The sequence below is a fragment of the Pelodiscus sinensis genome, chromosome 1 (genome assembly GCF_052426305.1).
Source record: "Pelodiscus sinensis isolate ZL-2025 chromosome 1, ASM5242630v1, whole genome shotgun sequence".
Taxonomy (NCBI): domain Eukaryota; kingdom Metazoa; phylum Chordata; order Testudines; family Trionychidae; genus Pelodiscus; species Pelodiscus sinensis.
The window spans coordinates 85,628,808-85,641,334 of record NC_143052.1 but is presented as its reverse complement, the minus strand read 5'-3'; the positions used below and the strand labels follow the sequence as shown (position 1 = coordinate 85,641,334).

Here is a 12,527-nt window from a genome sequence, read left to right as displayed (position 1 = left end):
TGAAATAGTAGTATTGTGGATGCTCCACTGCTGCTTTTTCAAAATAACTACTCCCTCAAGTCATTCAAAGTAATAACTCCCCACTGCTTCTTGGGGCTGTATGTCTAGATAGCGCATCCACATTAACGGAGCCTGCTTTGGACTAATTTTGAGGCTTTCCTGTAGTGTGGACATGCTATTTCAAAATAGTTATTTTGGGAGTTATTATTTAAAAATACGTTAAATAATTTCCTAGTGTAGACATACCCTTAGTGCACAGCAGGCTGGTGTGGGTAGATTTACATGACAGCTTGCTGCAAACTAAATGTCAGTGTTGAAAAGTCTTTAATTAGGCACTTTTGAAAATTTTCCCTTAGGCAAGAATATCCAGAGCTTTGCTGGTTAGGGCCAAGTCATTTGATATAGAGAATGATAAGCTAATGAAGGACTTTGAAAGAACATTTGAAGGAACAGGATAGCTATGTGTGTTTTAATCTCCATTGTTTTGGACAGAATGGTGAGAGAGGTGAGGTGACAAGTTACAGCTCTCTTTGTTGCTATTCTCAGCAAGAGACCAAGGAACAGCGGTGTCAAATTGTCCTCTCGCTATTAGAGGTGCTGCTTCCAGGTTAAGGGTTTGAGGCATGTTGGTGTTGCAGTTTGGGGAAGCCAGACTTGCCACTGTTCTTACTATACCATTGTCCTTTCATAACTACCACAATCACCTGGAAACACATTCTAATGTCCACAAAGTGTAAATTATGGCAGTAGATCGGGGATCAACATTACAGTCCCGTATGCAGGAATTTCTGTGCGGGGGTGCTTTTTTTGTAAATGTGGACCGCAATTTTTTTAAATATAAAGGAGTTCAAAACAGTCATGCAAAGAGTGTGCATAAGAGGAGGTTAATGAAAATCTAAGTGGAAACAGTGATCGGTAAAATGATTTTGCCATAACCTACTAAAAATGTATACAGTAATAAAAGTTTTATAGAAATTACCTTCAGGAATCTTGCTGTAATATCGTAATGAAAAACAATATTCCAAAATATTCCAGTCTTCATCTTCAGAGTTTTTCAGTTTAGACTATATATAGGCTAGTAGTAGTTAAGTAGATTTTAGGTGGCCTGATGCTTGTGGGATGCCCAGCAGATCTTAATTATAGCCCAATTATATCCTATACCAGGGATGCCCAAGACATTGATTTCAGCTGACCAGTCGATTGCAAGTGGTCAACCGGCAGATCACAAAGCAGACCACTTCCCCAGCTGGATGTGAGGGATGAGGCAGAATCAGTCCCTGTCTGGCCAGGCCGCTGCAGCTTGGCCCATGGTGTGGGAGGGGCTGGTGGCTGCCCCGTTTCTGTCTTCCCCCTGCAGCATGGGGGAGGGAGGCTCAATCAGCACACTACCCCAACATCCCCAGATCAGCCAGAATCAGCCCAAGAGGAGACCGTGGTGTGGGTGAGTTCACACCCTTCACCCCTCTGTGTACAAGCCTGATTAAAAACTGTTCACCTCAACTGCAAAGCAGTAAGTCTTCTCATCATTGTCTATTCACATCACTGCTAAAAACACACTCACACTGTATGAAAAACAAATAAATAAAAAAATCCTCCTAGTTGTGAAGAAGCTGTTTGTAGCTTGCCAAATTATGTACAACAGGAATGGTGTTCATAGTTATCTAATTACATTCAGTTGTATTTTCTGATGTATAATTACTTAAAAAAGCACAAAATATATCCAAAACTAAGAACAAAAATGGCAAATAAGTCACATAGAATCTGAAATCAAATAGTTATTTCCTATGTTGTGTTTGTTTTGCTATGCCTCTTTAAAAAACACCATATGTACAGGGTTCCTACTGCTGAGTCTTAGCTCCCTGAGGTGAGACATACTGGAACTCCCCTTGTTCTCAGATTATTATTTTTTTTTTACTCTGAGAGTATGTCTACACTAGAACGTTATTTCAAAATATCTTATTTCAAAATAATGCATCTATACACAAAATGCATTTCGAAATAGCTTTTTGCTATTTCGAAATAGCGCGTCCACACTGATTGGACACTGAATTGCATTTAAGTTCCAGCAGGGCATCAGGTCAGAAGTTACCTTGTGGCCAGGTAATTTTGAAATTTGAGTTATTCCTCATGGAATGTGGTTTACCAATTTCAAAATAAGCCTTACGCTTATTTCGAATTAATTTCAAAATAGCAGTTGGCTTGTGTAGATGCTAGGAAAGTTATTTCGAAATAACAGCTGTTATTTCAAAATAACTTTGCTGTGTAGACATACCCCGAGTGTGGGTAGTTTGACATCAGCGTTTTCCTGTGTTCTGTTCCAACTATTATTGGTTCATTTTCCTTCAGAATCTTCTTAGTAGCTCTTTTCTGATTGCAGTTTGAAATTGTTCCCCAGATTTTTTCCTAGTGCTGCTCCAGCTCTTTCTAGGACACTGCCTTACTTCAGGCAGTTCTCTGTATGGGTCTGTCTCTTCCAAGTTGTTCCAATTAATCAACTTTCAGTTGATACTTAACCATTTATCTTAAGTTTCCTTTGAAGCTGCAGTTGTTTTCCTTGTACTGAAGTCAGGGCTTTGAAGTACAGGCAGTCCCCGGGTTACGTACAAGATAGGGACTGTAGGTTTGTTCTTAAGTTGAATCTGTATGTAAGTCGGAACTGGCGTCCAGATTCAGCCGCTGCTGAAACTGACCGCCAGTTCTGACTTACATACAGAATCAACTTAAGAACCCCAAGCGTCCCCAAGTCAGCTGCTGCTGAAACTGATCAGCAGCTGATTCCAGGAAGCCCGGGGCAGAGCAACTCTGCCTCGGGCTTCCTGTAGTCAGCGCTGGTCAGTTTCAGCAGCAGCTAAATCAGGACACCTGGGGCAGAGCAGCTGGGATGCTGCTGGGTTGATCCAGTAGCGCCGCTCCTCGGCACTACTGGACCAACCCAGCAGCACCCCAGCTGCTCTGCCCCAGGCGTCCTGATTCAGCCGCCGCTGAAACTGACCAGCAGCAGCTGAATCAGGACCAGAGCAGCTGGGGTGCTGCTGGGTTGGACCAGTAGCTCCCAGAGCGGCGCTGCGGGACCAACCGGCAGCACCCCAGCTGCTCTGCCACAGGTGTCCGGAGAAAAGCCTAGTCTTCCGGTGGGTGGGGGGCGTACTAGCTGCGCCCCCCCACCCCCACCCCAGCAGACCAGGAAGACACGGGCGGCGGACCGAGACGCACCGCGGTCCCGCTGCCTGGGTCCTCCGCGGCTTTGCTCCCAGTCTCCCTGGTCTGCTGGAGACCAGCAGACCAGGGAGACGGGGAGCAAAGCCTCTGAGGACGCCGGCAGCGGGACAGCCGCAGGGCGTCTGGGCTGTCCCGCTGCTGGCTTCCCCCGTGGCTTTGCAAAGCCGCGGGGAAGCCGGCAGTGGAGCAGCCCAGGCGCACCTGGGGTGCCCTGCTGCCCGAGCGCCCCCCCCCCCCCCGCGGCTTTGCAAAGCCACGCTGGAGGGGGGGGGGCTCGGGCAGCGGGATTGCCGCGCTGCCCGAGCCCCTCTGCAGCTTTGCTCTGCGTCTTCCTGGTCTGCAGACCAGGGAGACGCAGAGAAAGCCCCAGAGTACACGGGCAGCAGGACCGCGAGGTCCCGCAGTCCATGTACTCTGGGGCAGCCCCGTTCGTAACTGCGGATCCGAAATAAGTCGGATCCGCGTAAGTCGGGGACTGCCTGTAGCTGTTTTTTATCTTCCTATAAAAGTTCAGAATAGTTGCTTCTTCTAGATGCTTTGCCTGTGAAAGCTTTGAAAGCAATGGCTTCATCTTCCACTCTTCAGTTGGTCTGTAACAGCTGAGAATAATTGCTTTGCGGAATTATTTGGGGGAGGGTTCTGATTTTTAGGGTTTCTCTTGCGTGGTTTTGCATGGATCTTTCAACATGATGATTCTCTCCTTCTCTGCCTTACCACATACCATGTGAGTTTTCTTTTGTGCTTTCTGGATAATAGAGTTCCAATCCATAGCCCACCCTGCCACCAGATCCTTGGAAACATAACTCCAAACTTGGCCATCAAGCTGTTAAGGTACATTCTCTTGATCAATAGGAGGATTCCATAGGGTATCTGATTTATCTAACTGGAAGGTTAAGACGTTATAAATAAAATGTGCAAGAGCACTTATGTCATGAAGCATAGAGAATTGGTGGTCATGCAGAAGAAGCCCAATATACCAATGCAGATTGCTCAAACACTTTACTGCCAGTCAGGAAAATACTCTGGTACTGTTGAGCCTCCACCTTAGTGTGTTGAGGTTTGGTAGATCTGGTGCACTTTGTATCTGTCACAGTGTTACCTGCACAAATTTCATTATCCCTTCCACACTGTAGGGACACACACCTTTACCCAGTTCCCTGTGAATGTACACACCCACCCTTACCCAATTCCTAGGGCTCAGGGTGTAACAAGCCGCGGGTTCGCAGGATCTTTAGCCACTTGAAAGAGCCTCACACAGTAATGTTCTTATCCTCTATTTATTGACAATTCCCAAACAAGCAGAATGCACATGCTAAGCACACAGTGTCATGCTCACCAATCCTGATAAAGGCAGGCAGACTCCCCCTGTTGGCCAGGCAATATCAGTCTCTCTGGTCTTAGGCTGTGCCTCAGAGGCGAGTTCTTCTTTCCAGGTCTTCCCCCTCCTCCTGGTCCTCGTCTAGCCTTTTCTTCCTTCTTGTACTCCTAATGATCTTCTTCTCCTTTTCCTTCTTGAACCCCAGTTTATATGATGAAACCTGAGTCTTGCTTAGCTATAACTTAACCAATTATTTTACTATAATTTTACTAACCAATCATAACAAAATTACCTACCAATCATACCCCACCACCTTAATTGATTTACATCTAGCAAAATTAATTATACAGCAGACAGAAACAGTTACAAACCAGACAGAGATCACACAGTCAAACAATAGGAAAGTGTAGTGACAATACTCATAGGATGAAGATTCCACAAGATCCTCTATTGATAAGCAGTTTCTTGACAGACAGAATGGTGTTACGCACACATTTCTTTACTCATCTTGAGATCTGTTTCTTTATCTGGTGATAGTGTTGGAGCTATCAGGGCGACGTCCCTCCTCACAACCTGGTGTGACACTTTGTAATAAAATTTAGATGGAACTGTGAGTATGTGACTCCAGGCCTTACAGTAATGGCTGCTACTCTTCAGTCTGGCTGCAGAAGGCGGCTTTGGTTCAGGCCTAGCACAGGCCTTCTAACATGGCTACAGAGAAGCCATGTTGTTACAGCAGTGCATTTGCACCAAGCAGAAGAAGCACTCCAGAATCTCTGCCTAGGTGCATCATGGTCTTAGTGGAGACATCTAACTCTAAGGGCCCCATAAACATGAAGTATTTCATGCTCATTAGAGCCATAAAAGTAAGTTGCACCACCAAGGGCACCAGAGAAATTAGATACCTTGAACTTGGGGCCCAGATGTTATGAAGGTGAAATGCTGCTGTACTGAAACCTCAGCTTCGAAGCATAAGTACTTTGGAGCCTCTATCTTGGTGTTGTGTTGCCTCAGCATATGAACATCTTTATATTAGCACATCAATACCACTGCAAGTGTGTTTTCTTGGCTTTCCAGTAACTAGACTCTGATGTACTTTGTGGGGATTAGCTTGGCTGGAACTTCACATTGTCTTGAGAAGGAACACCTTAGGGGTATGTCTAGACTACATGGCTCTGTCGACAGAGCCATGTAAACTAGCTTATCCGACATAGTCAATGAAGTGGGGATTTAAATAATCCCTGCTTCATTAAAATAAAAATGGCCACTGCGCTGTGCTGACAATCAGCTGATCCGGCACAGCGTGGCTATCTAGACGTGGATCGGTCAACAAGGGAAGCCTTTGTCAATCGCTCCCTTATGCCTCATGAAACGAGGTTTACAGGAGCAGTCAACAAAGGCTTCCCTTGTTGACCGATCCACGTCTAGATTGCCGTGCTGTGCCAGATCAGCTGATTGTTGGCACAGCGCGGCGGCCATTTTTATTTTAATGAAGCAGGGATTATTTAAATCCCCACTTCATTGACTATGTCGGGTAAGCTAGTTTACATGGCTCTGTCGACAGAGCCATGTAGTCTAGACATGCCCTTAGAGTCTAGCAGTCAGAGCTTACATACCATGAATAAGAGGTGCTTCATCATGAAGCTATATTATATTACAGTGGCTCCCTTTTATCCCTAGACATCAGGTAGCCCAGCTCAGCACTGGAGCACTAGTGCCTTTCCATACTTCCTCAGCATTCTGTATAGGAAAAAAAGGTTGTGTCCCCTGTTGTGTTCTGCTCTAAGAAGGTTTGGGACATTGGCATCTACCCCCACTTTTCTCTGTGCACAAAATTTTGATTGAGGGAATAGTATGAAATTTTTACGTGGGGGAAAACCTTTCTCACACATTTGTCCCTATCAGTGGACTCATCCATGAATTATCTTCAGAATCTTATTGGCATTAAGGCACAGTTTCTAAGGGTGAATCTGGATGCATTGACAAATCCCACAGATAGTGACTCCATTAAATGCCCTATATGACATAGGAGCTAAGCTGCTCAGTTTAACATAGATGCCTTGTTTCATTGCCTAGTTGCTTAGTACAGACTGATAACCCTAATGCAACTTTTCCTGGAATAGTCCCAGCTCAGCACAGCCATTTTTCAAGGTATAGAAACCATGAAGAGTGTAGATGATGATGATGATTTCCACAACCTGTTTTCCAGTTTCTCAGAAGAATAGTTCTCTGTCCCTGGTAATCTAGGATTGGGCCACAGTAACATAGGCAATAAGACCCTTTTATAATGCTTAACTCTGCCTGTCCAAGAGCATCTTAGTCTGTGTTCTGGAAAAGACCTGTTTCAGAGATCACACATATGCCAGAAGAAGGCACACCCTATTGGACTTGGGACACAGAAATTTCTGGTAGGTGCTGATGGAGCCTGCATAGGTTTAGGGATGACTTAACATGGGGGTAGTTCAATCCCTGTTGACAAGGGGATTTACAGAAGCATTTTAATTGGAAGCAGTTATCTCACTGATTGTGGAACCTTCCAGTTCCTGCAGTATCAAGCTAAGAACATAGCATCTAGTCTCTACCAAATTGTAGTAGGTGTCAGGACATTTGCTCACTGTGAGGTATAATTCATTTCAGTATGCATCTGGACACTGTTCCCACCATTAATTGGAATAAGATTACATCACTATACAGAAGTTCCTGATACTTTGACCCCTTCACAGGTGGGCTTCAGATGTTCTGATTCTTTTTAGCTGCCTCCTTTATTAGAATTTTGAGTTCATATTTACATCTAAATTAACCTAAGTCCATATTCTCAAGTATTATGAATGGTTTGTGAACTCCACAACAGAGGTAAAAGTCCTTCTCTGATGAGCAGATACGGTTTCTTACAACGGAACCTCTAACTGCTACTATGATGCTGCTTTATTCACTAGGTTTCTGGTTCATGTGGTATGCTCTTTGAGTGGCCTCTGCACATTTCCACCCATGGGGATCAGCTGATGGTGCTATTTGGGAGAATGGAACAATCTAATAGCAGCAATTTTTGAAGTATTCTTATTCAACTTGTCCTTCTTCTTGCAGCTACAAATGTTTGGTGGTCAAGGCTGCCTCAATTCTTTTTCAACTGTGGTAGTATATGTACCAATAACTTTGCCAGATCTTTGGAGATTATTCTTAATGCCACCCCCTTAGTTTGGTTAGTTAGTTCGTTCTTTGGCCTGTAGGTCTTTGGTTCTAATGCGCTGGAAATGAAGACAAAGAAATCATAGTTCAAGAAGTATGCCTCTAGCCTTCCTGTCATTCCTGTTTCAGGCATCCAGGCATTGTTTGGCCTGATTAGGGAACGGTCATTCAACTTCTCATTGCTCTGCATGCAGTGCCTTGACCTCAGGGCCAAAAAGGATCACTAGAAACACATCTAAACTATGCTAATTCAGGAAGCGTGAGTGAAGATAAGCCAAAAGTCTTCATGCTTTACAGTCAGTTAGTAGCTAAGCTTGCCTTAGCATCCTTCAATGCTTTTTTAAGTAGAATCTAGAACAGTAGCATGCACAACTACTTTTATGCACCACTCATGGGCTATGTCTACACTACAGAGTTTTTTCGGAAAAATGGCTACTTTACTTATGTCCACACTGCAATAGCATTCTTTTGAAAAAAAACTGAAAGAACAGAGGGGTTTTCCCGACTTTGGTAAACCTCTTTCTACGAAGAAGAAGCCTTTTTCTGAAAGAGCTCTTTCAGAAAAAGGCATGTGTGGATGGGCAAGAGGGAGTTCTTTTGAAAGAAGAGGAAAGAGGAAAAAGCATAGGTGCCCTGGTGGCCATTCCGTCCATAGTAATCACAGTTTAAATGTGAGATAGCATCCATTCAGTGTTAACACTATCTTTCGAAAAAGCAGATTGCTTTTTCGATGCGCTTTGGCAGGTTGGACGCTCTCTTTTGGAAGAAGTTCTTTTGGAAAATCTCTTCCGGAAAAGCTTCTTCCAAAAGAAACCTGCGGTCTAGATGTAGCCATGGTTATTTGACCATCCCCACCAGAAATAAGAATTCAGATAAAGACCTCCAGTTTAATGGTAAGTGTCATGTATGTCTAGAACAGATGAGTTTCTAGTGAGACAAAGACATGTGTATCTATTTTGCGAACTCTGGTGATTTCTCAACCCCCAAGGAAATAATTTGATATACCAGAGTTTCATTAATTGAAACTGCTATACATGGCCTCAACTTTCTATCCCTTTAAAAGAAAGCAATCCCAACAATTAATCCCTGTTCAGCATTTGCAGAGACACAAGCCCTACAAATCATGAGTTAACGATCACTGTATCATCATCCTTGCACTGACTTCTCAGTTTTATGGGATAAATGAGAATTTCTACTTTCTTTCCCATTGCTTACATATTCCAATACTATTACCACAGACCAGTGGATTTTGTAGATTGTCCAACGTTCAGAAATTAATTCCCTGCTAGAATCAGGTTATATAGAGGAATTTCCAAAGTTTCTGTAGAGTTTGTGTGGAAGGGATTTTATTTCAGATACTTTGTCATCCTCCCAGAATGGACGTCTCTGACCCATTCTAGATCTTCAGAAGCTCAAGTCTTTTATGAGAAAATACAAATTCTGCATGCTTTCCCTGGCCTCAGTCATCCCCTTCTTATTTACTCAAGGCTAATTTGAGGCTCTCAGTGTACAAGGCCCATATTTTTACTTCTCATTCAAACATTCAGATTGAAACTACCTTTCTTTTGGCGGTGGGCCAAAATTATTACCAATATAAAGTCCTTCTTTTGATACCTCAAGTAGTCATACTGTCTGTCCCTGGTAGTGGCACATTTGAGATGTCAGAGTATCCATGTCTACCCCTATTTGGATAATTGGCTCATCAGGACATCGTCTCAGAAGGCCCTGTCAATATTTACAATATAAACACATACCTTATTCTAAATTGTAGAGTTCAGGATAAACCAAAAGAAATCACACACGGCTTTGCCCTAGCTCTTATTGGGACAGTTCTGGATTTTCCAACAGGCAGCATTTTTCTTCCAGAAGGAATGTGTCTAAAAGTCCTTACATCAACAGAAATATTACTGGAGAGCTCATGCCAAAAACTGATGATCTTCCTCAAGCTGATGGACCTTTTGTCTTTGATGACATATATAACTTTGTGTCCATGTCCAAAGATGAAACCTCTATGATGTTGCTTATCAACATCAAGTAGAATAGATAGGAAATTGACAATACCCAGGAATGTCACTTTATTCCTTATATGATGAATTCAGCATCATAGTGTTCTCACAAGGTTTATACTGAAATCCCTGGCTTCACCGACCTTCCTCATCTCTCATGCCTCCAGTCAGGGCAATTGACAGTTTAGTCCCTGGAATTCCTGGGAGGAAAAAAAACCATGTAAATGGTCTGTAATTAGGAGCAATACATTCGATTTTCAAGTGTCTCCGTCATTTAAATGACAAAGTGGTTCTAATAGTCACTGACAAGATGATAGTAATGTTTTAGGAGAAAAAAAGTAGGTACCCAGACAGCTGTGCAAAGAAGTTATAGCTCCATAGTAATGGTGCATAGTATGCCAATTTTATGCCATGGCTCTATATTTTTCAGGCCAGGACAATATACTGGCATATCAACTAAGCAGAGACTTGCCGGTATATGATTAGCACAAGTACTCACTCACTACTCACTAGCAAGCAATATTTTCTCCCTATCAGAGTATCTGGAAACAGAATCTTATTGCAAATAAGTGAGCTCCCAGTGTCAGAGGATTTGCTCCAGAGAAGGTGAAGATGCCCAATCTATCTTGGATGTGTTTCTTTTACACTGAGGGGTGATCCTCTACATCCTTCTCTTCCCCTAAGTTCAAAGTCCTGGAAAAAATCAAGCAAGACGAAGCTAAAGTAATTTAAAAAATAGAGACTGCTGAACTGAAAGTCTTGCCTAAATCAATTTTATTTCTTAACATTTCAAATAAACTGTAATTTGAATTCAAGGTAGCAGAAAAATATGTAAAATTTGCTTTTGAATCCTGAAGTAGTGTTCACCTAAATATACAATGCTGTCACTTCACATATTTGACAGACACATAGCACATCCTGATCTTGATCTTATTTTGTTGCTGTTCCCTAGAGGATCTGGCAAAACTAGGCATACTACTCAGGGTATCTGCCACTGTTTTCTCTTGTTCTTTGTTGCAGGTACTGGATATAAAAATTTATGATGATGTGATACTGTTGTCTTAGATCATAAAACAGGGCATGGAGAAACCATGGAATAAGTAATAATCTATGTAGCCTATCATCTCTACTTCTGTAACTGAAGGGTTGTATCTCTCATGTCAATGAGTGAGATTTAATGTAGAGCAGCCTTATAGTAAAAATTGAGTTATGGATAGCTGTAGTATAGCTGGGCAGGGAACAATAATTCTGTTTCACAGAGGATTTCAAAGTCTGGTTTCATTCTAATTCAAAACAACATCCCAACATTTTGAAGTTCTCCATGAATTGGAATTGTCATTCTCCACCAATCTGTGTTAGGAGACTATGCTCCAGGGCAGGCTTCCCCAGAAACTGGGGACATTGGGAGCCTTACTCAGGCACAGTCCTGCAGGTGGACTGCCTCAGAATTACCCACCAGTCCCTGTTTTATGATTCAAGACAACAATGTCACATTCATCATATGAAGTTTTATATCCAGCACATGCAACAAAATGTCAAGGACTAGAGTGGCAGCCCCCCCTTGCAGTGTGCCTACCTTTGCCTGTTCCTCCAGGATACTGCAACAAAGTAAGAACAAGATCATCATGTGTCAGGTGTCTGCCAGTTATTTGAAAGGAAAGCATTGTATATTTCGGTGAACACTTCTCCAGCTTTCAAAAGCAAACTAAATTTTTTCTACTGCCTTGAATTTAAATTACATTTCAAATAAATAAAATTGGCTCAGGCAAGATTTTCAACAGTCTCTACTTTTTAAATTATATTGTCACTCACTTAAAAGTTAAGCTCAAAAACATTATGCTCCTGTCACACTTGTTTTGTTCCCTTACAGTAAAACTGTATATAGCAAAGAGAAATTGGAGACAGGCTGCTAGCACTCACTCTATTAAAGTTTCGCATGCCATAAAGTCTGTGGAAAATATAAGGCCTTCTAAACTTCCTTCTTAAAAATTTACTACTGTAATATGTGACTGAGTTAGCAATAGTTACACTTTGTATAAAGATGTGATGCAGTTGTGTAATTCATTCTTCTTACATATGCAGTTTGAACCATTACTATTATATATTGCTTTATATATTCCTATAAATTGCATGCCTAAACAACTGAACAAGCTGAAGTTTTATATATTTTATTCTTCCAAATTTTATCATTAATAGCTAACTTGAAAATCCTCAATCGTATTCATTGAAAACAATTCAGAAAGATAAGTCACAGTTCTTTACTTATTGGTAGCTTAGAGGAATTTAGAAAAGTAAAATCAAAATCCTAATATTTCTAATTTTTTGCAGATTATGCTAATTATTAAAGAAATAGTCACAGAACTATAGAATCGTAGGAGTGGAACAACGGATCTCGAGAAGTTATTTAGTCCAGTCCTCTGCACTCATGGCAGGACTAAATATTATCTAGACCATTCCTGATAGATGTTTGCCTAACCTGCTCTTAAAATCTCTAGTGATGGAGAATCCAGAACCTCCCTACTTCTTAACCATCCTGACAGTTAGGAAGTTTTTTTTCTAATGTCCAACCTAAACCATCCCTGCTGCATAATCCCATTGTTTATTATTCTATCCTCAGAGGCTAATGAAAACATTTTTTCTCCCACCTCCTTGTAACAATCTTTTATGCACTTGCAAACTGTTCTTGTGTCCCCTCTCAGTCGTCTCTTCTCCAAACTAAACAAAACCAGTGTTTTCAATCTTCTCTTATATGTCATGTTTTCTAGACTTTTAATTATTTTTGTTGTTCTTCTTTGGAC

At 42.0% G+C, this 12,527-nt stretch overlaps 1 protein-coding gene across 8 annotated transcripts in view; it reads left to right on the top strand.

Moving 5' to 3' along the window:
- The window catches only part of ANKS1B (ankyrin repeat and sterile alpha motif domain containing 1B), an 821,971-nt gene that overhangs the window by 550,424 nt on the left and 259,020 nt on the right, over positions 1-12,527 (top strand). The gene's annotated exons all lie outside the window — the stretch shown is intronic.